This window comes from Schistocerca americana, unplaced genomic scaffold (assembly GCF_021461395.2).
Source record: "Schistocerca americana isolate TAMUIC-IGC-003095 unplaced genomic scaffold, iqSchAmer2.1 HiC_scaffold_544, whole genome shotgun sequence".
Classification (NCBI taxonomy): Eukaryota; Metazoa; Arthropoda; class Insecta; order Orthoptera; family Acrididae; genus Schistocerca; species Schistocerca americana.
Window position 1 is genome coordinate 5,001 of NW_025726285.1, and position 5,000 is coordinate 10,000.

The following is a 5,000-nucleotide window of genomic DNA, read 5'->3' on the forward strand; positions in this document are numbered from 1 at the left end:
CCCGGAGGCTGCCCGCCGAGTCATCGGAGGAACTGCGGCGGATCGCTGGCTGGCATCGTTTATGGTTAGAACTAGGGCGGTATCTGATCGCCTTCGAACCTCTAACTTTCGTTCTTGATTAATGAAAACATACTTGGCAAATGCTTTCGCTTCTGTTCGTCTTGCGACGATCCAAGAATTTCACCTCTAACGTCGCAATACGAATGCCCCCGCCTGTCCCTATTAATCATTACCTCGGGTTCCGAAAACCAACAAAATAGAACCGAGGTCCTATTCCATTATTCCATGCACACAGTATTCAGGCGGGCTTGCCTGCTTTAAGCACTCTAATTTGTTCAAAGTAAACGTGCCGGCCCACCGAGACACTCACTCAAGAGCACCCTGGTAGGATTGCAACGGGGTCCGCCTCGGGACGCACGAGCACGCACGAGGCGCGTCGCACGCCTTCGGCTCGCCCCACCGGCAGGACGTCCCACGATACATGCCAGTTAAACACCGACGGGCGGTGAACCAACAGCGTGGGACACAAATCCAACTACGAGCTTTTTAACCGCAACAACTTTAATATACGCTATTGGAGCTGGAATTACCGCGGCTGCTGGCACCAGACTTGCCCTCCAATAGATACTCGTTAAAGGATTTAAAGTGTACTCATTCCGATTACGGGGCCTCGGATGAGTCCCGTATCGTTATTTTTCGTCACTACCTCCCCGTGCCGGGAGTGGGTAATTTGCGCGCCTGCTGCCTTCCTTGGATGTGGTAGCCGTTTCTCAGGCTCCCTCTCCGGAATCGAACCCTGATTCCCCGTTACCCGTTACAACCATGGTAGGCGCAGAACCTACCATCGACAGTTGATAAGGCAGACATTTGAAAGATGCGTCGCCGGTACGAGGACCGTGCGATCAGCCCAAAGTTATTCAGAGTCACCAAGGCAAACGGACCGGACGAGCCGACCGATTGGTTTTGATCTAATAAAAGCGTCCCTTCCATCTCTGGTCGGGACTCTGTTTGCATGTATTAGCTCTAGAATTACCACAGTTATCCAAGTAACGTGGGTACGATCTAAGGAACCATAACTGATTTAATGAGCCATTCGCGGTTTCACCTTAATGCGGCTTGTACTGAGACATGCATGGCTTAATCTTTGAGACAAGCATATGACTACTGGCAGGATCAACCAGGGAGCTGCGTCAACTAGAGCTGAGCAGCCGGCCGCCCGGGAGTGTGTCCCGGGGGCCCGCGCGAACACGCAAGCGTCCGCTCAATTATTCTGCAAACAGGAGGAGGCTGAGCTCCCCTGCACAATACACCTCGAAACCCTCTCAGGTCCCGGCGGCGCGCAGCGCCGTCCTAAGTACTTGGTCGGGTTCGAGAGAGGCGCAATCGCCCGGAGTTTGGCGAGTAGACGCTTTAGGTGCGACCACCCGTGCTCCCAACTGAGCTTGCCGCTGCCGACAGAGGCCCGGGAGCGTGCTGTCGTGGCATTGCCGGCGGGAGACAACACGCGCCACCTACGGTGACCGGCAGCTCCAACGCCAGCGCCACAGAAGGACAAAAGCCCCACTTGGGTGCCGAAGCGAACTCTCCCAGCACAGCGCACGCGCCAACACGTCCGCACAGCTGCGATACAAACCACCTGCGAGAACCGCAGAGGCGACCGAGCAGCAGACGGCGTCGCGGCGCCGAGCGCCGGGCGGCGGCGCATCCTCAGCGCACACAGTCCTCAATCGGACCAGCACACTGCAGATGTCCACCGCGCTTCGCACCGGGCCCGCGAGGACCTACTTTGGCCGCACGGCGCCGCGTGCAGGGTGCGCCGGCGCGCAGCTGCGCCGCCTGCCGCCTCCGTCGGCCGGCGCGCCTGCCACTGGCCGCCCCCACCAGCCGGCTGTAGCGCGTGCGCCCACGCACCGCGCGGCCAGCACGCCGGGAGGCCCCCCCTCACCGGCCGGGGACGGTCCCACCCAGCCACCGCCGCGTATCGCTTCACACCCAGATGCCATTCACGTTCGTGGGCATGGTGGGTATCGCTGGAACAACCGGTTGGTAGCTCAACCGATCGTCGCCATCACTGATTCACCTCTAGCGAGAACAACCGCACCACAACGGTTTACCAGTTGTTCATTTGCATAACGTCACCAGCAAACGTAGGCGTCCATCGCCATTTGCAAATTCAACGATTGTTGCATGCCTGTGTCAGGTGTCACGACACACTATGTCTGCCCACATACACGCAACAACATGTGCACGCTTCGCGAACACGTGGAAGGTGGCCCCCGTACGTATGCGATGTCCATTGCGCGAACGACTGTCAACCGGCCTCTGTCGCATGTCGCAGATGTGGAACGCAGTGCACCATGCTATCACGGTGTGTGAGAAGAGACGACTACGTCTGACAACACGCGCCACTACATCAACAGACGGCTCATGCTGATCGCCATCCAGGGCATACCACACTGCAATCCAGCTCTTATAGGGAGACGACACGTAGCTGAGTGCACAACATTTGGACCGCATGGTTCGCCGTTGTTGGCGCAGTCGTTGTACGGTCACATGTACCACGATGTATCATTCAGTACATGAGGACCAATGTGCAGTACAGTGTGTGATTTGGACGTACAACATCAGCGGACAGTTGACACAGGCCGTACCACAGCGTAGGCTAAGTGCTTCGCACATGCGAATGCCAATGAACAACTGCAAATGCCAATGAACAACTGCAAAGGGCATTGAGCATGTACGTCCTGCTGCCATCCACATTACAGTGTATAGCTGCAAGGTGTTTAACATGAAGCGATACACTGGGGACCGGGCAGTGCGAGTAGCAAACTATATTGCGGGGGTTGCAGTTAGGCAACACTACACTAATTTAACGCGTCGTATGACAATTACAGAGCAGGTTAAGGCCCAACGTGTGTTGGGTTAAGGCCCAACGTGTGTTGGGTTAAGGCCCAACGTGTGTTGGGTTAAGGCCCAACGTGTGTTGGGTTAAGGCCCAACGTGTGTTGGGTTAAGGCCCAACGTGTGTTGGGTTAAGGCCCAACGTGTGTTGGGTTAAGGCCCAACGTGTGTTGGGTTAAGGCCCAACGTGTGTTGGGTTAAGGCCCAACGTGTGTTGGGTTAAGGCCCAACGTGTGTTGGGTTAAGGCCCAACGTGTGTTGGGTTAAGGCCCAACGTGTGTTGGGTTACGTTAAGGGGCAATGTGGGTTACGTTAAGGGGCAATGTGGGTTACGTTAAGGGGCAATGTGGGTTACGTTACGGCGCAATATAGGTTACGTTACGGCGCAATATAGGTTACGTTAAGGCGCAATATCGGTTACGTTAAGGCGCAATACAGGTTACGTTAAGGCGCAATACAGGTTACGTTAAGGCGCAATACAGGTTACGTTAAGGCGCAATACAGGTTACGTTAAGGCGCAATACAGGTTACGTTAAGGCGCAATACAGGTTACGTTAAGGCGCAATACAGGTTACGTTAAGGCGCAATACAGGTTACGTTAAGGCGCAATACAGGTTACGTTAAGGCGCAATGCAGGTTACGTTAAGGCGCAATGCAGGTTACGTTAAGGCGCAATACAGGTTACGTTAAGGCGCAATACAGGTTACGTTAAGGCGCAATACAGGTTACGTTAAGGCGCAATACAGGTTACGTTAAGGCGCAATACAGGTTACGTTAAGGCGCAATACAGGTTACGTTAAGGCGCAATACAGGTTACGTTAAGGCGCAATACAGGTTACGTTAAGGCGCAATACAGGTTACGTTAAGGCGCAATACAGGTTACGTTAAGGCGCAATACAGGTTACGTTAAGGCGCAATACAGGTTACGTTAAGGCGCAATACAGGTTACGTTAAGGCGCAATACAGGTTACGTTAAGGCGCAATACAGGTTACGTTAAGGCGCAATACAGGTTACGTTAAGGCGCAATACAGGTTACGTTAAGGCGCAATACAGGTTACGTTAAGGCGCAATACAGGTTACGTTAAGGCGCAATACAGGTTACGTTAAGGCGCAATACAGGTTACGTTAAGGCGCAATACAGGTTACGTTAAGGCGCAATACAGGTTAGGTTAAGGCGCAATACAGGTTAGGTTAAGGCGCAATACAGGTTAGGTTAAGGTACGACATAGGTTAGGTTAAGGTACGACATAGGTTAGGTTAAGGTACGACATAGGTTAGGTTAAGGTACGACATAGGTTAGGTTAAGGTACGACATAGGTTAGGTTAAGGTACGACATAGGTTAGGTTAAGGTACGACATAGGTTAGGTTAAGGTACGACATAGGTTAGGTTAAGGTACGACATAGGTTAGGTTAAGGTACGACATAGGTTAGGTTAAGGTACGACATAGGTTAGGTTAAGGTACGACATAGGTTAGGTTAAGGTACGACATAGGTTAGGTTAAGGTACGACATAGGTTAGGTTAAGGTACGACATAGGTTAGGTTAAGGTACGACATAGGTTAGGTTAAGGTACGACATAGGTTAGGTTAAGGTACGACATAGGTTAGGTTAAGGTACGACATAGGTTAGGTTAAGGTACGACATAGGTTAGGTTAAGGTACGACATAGGTTAGGTTAAGGTACGACATAGGTTAGGTTAAGGTACGACATAGGTTAGGTTAAGGTACGACATAGGTTAGGTTAAGGTACGACATAGGTTAGGTTAAGGTACGACATAGGTTAGGTTAAGGTACGACATAGGTTAGGTTAAGGTACGACATAGGTTAGGTTACGGTACGACATAGGTTAGGTTACGGTACGACATAGGTTAGGTTACGGTACGACATAGGTTAGGTTACGGTACGACATAGGTTAGGTTACGGTACGACATAGGTTAGGTTACGGTACGACATAGGTTAGGTTACGGTACGACATAGGTTAGGTTACGGTACGACATAGGTTAGGTTACGGTACGACATAGGTTAGGTTACGGTACGATATAGGTTAGGTTAAGGTACACATTGTTGTAAGGAAAGGTTTAATGGGGGGCGGGGCGGG

At 52.1% G+C, this 5,000-nt stretch overlaps 1 non-coding gene across 1 annotated transcript in view; it reads right to left on the bottom strand.

Annotated features, from left to right (window-relative positions):
* The window catches only part of LOC124586191, a 1,910-nt gene extending 726 nt beyond the window's left edge, over positions 1-1,184 (bottom strand). Inside the window, exon 1 of the ribosomal RNA XR_006975100.1 lies at positions 1-1,184. This exon is cut by the window's left edge and continues 726 nt beyond it. This is a non-coding gene — a ribosomal RNA (small subunit ribosomal RNA).
* Positions 1,185-5,000: the final 3,816 nt, after the last annotated feature.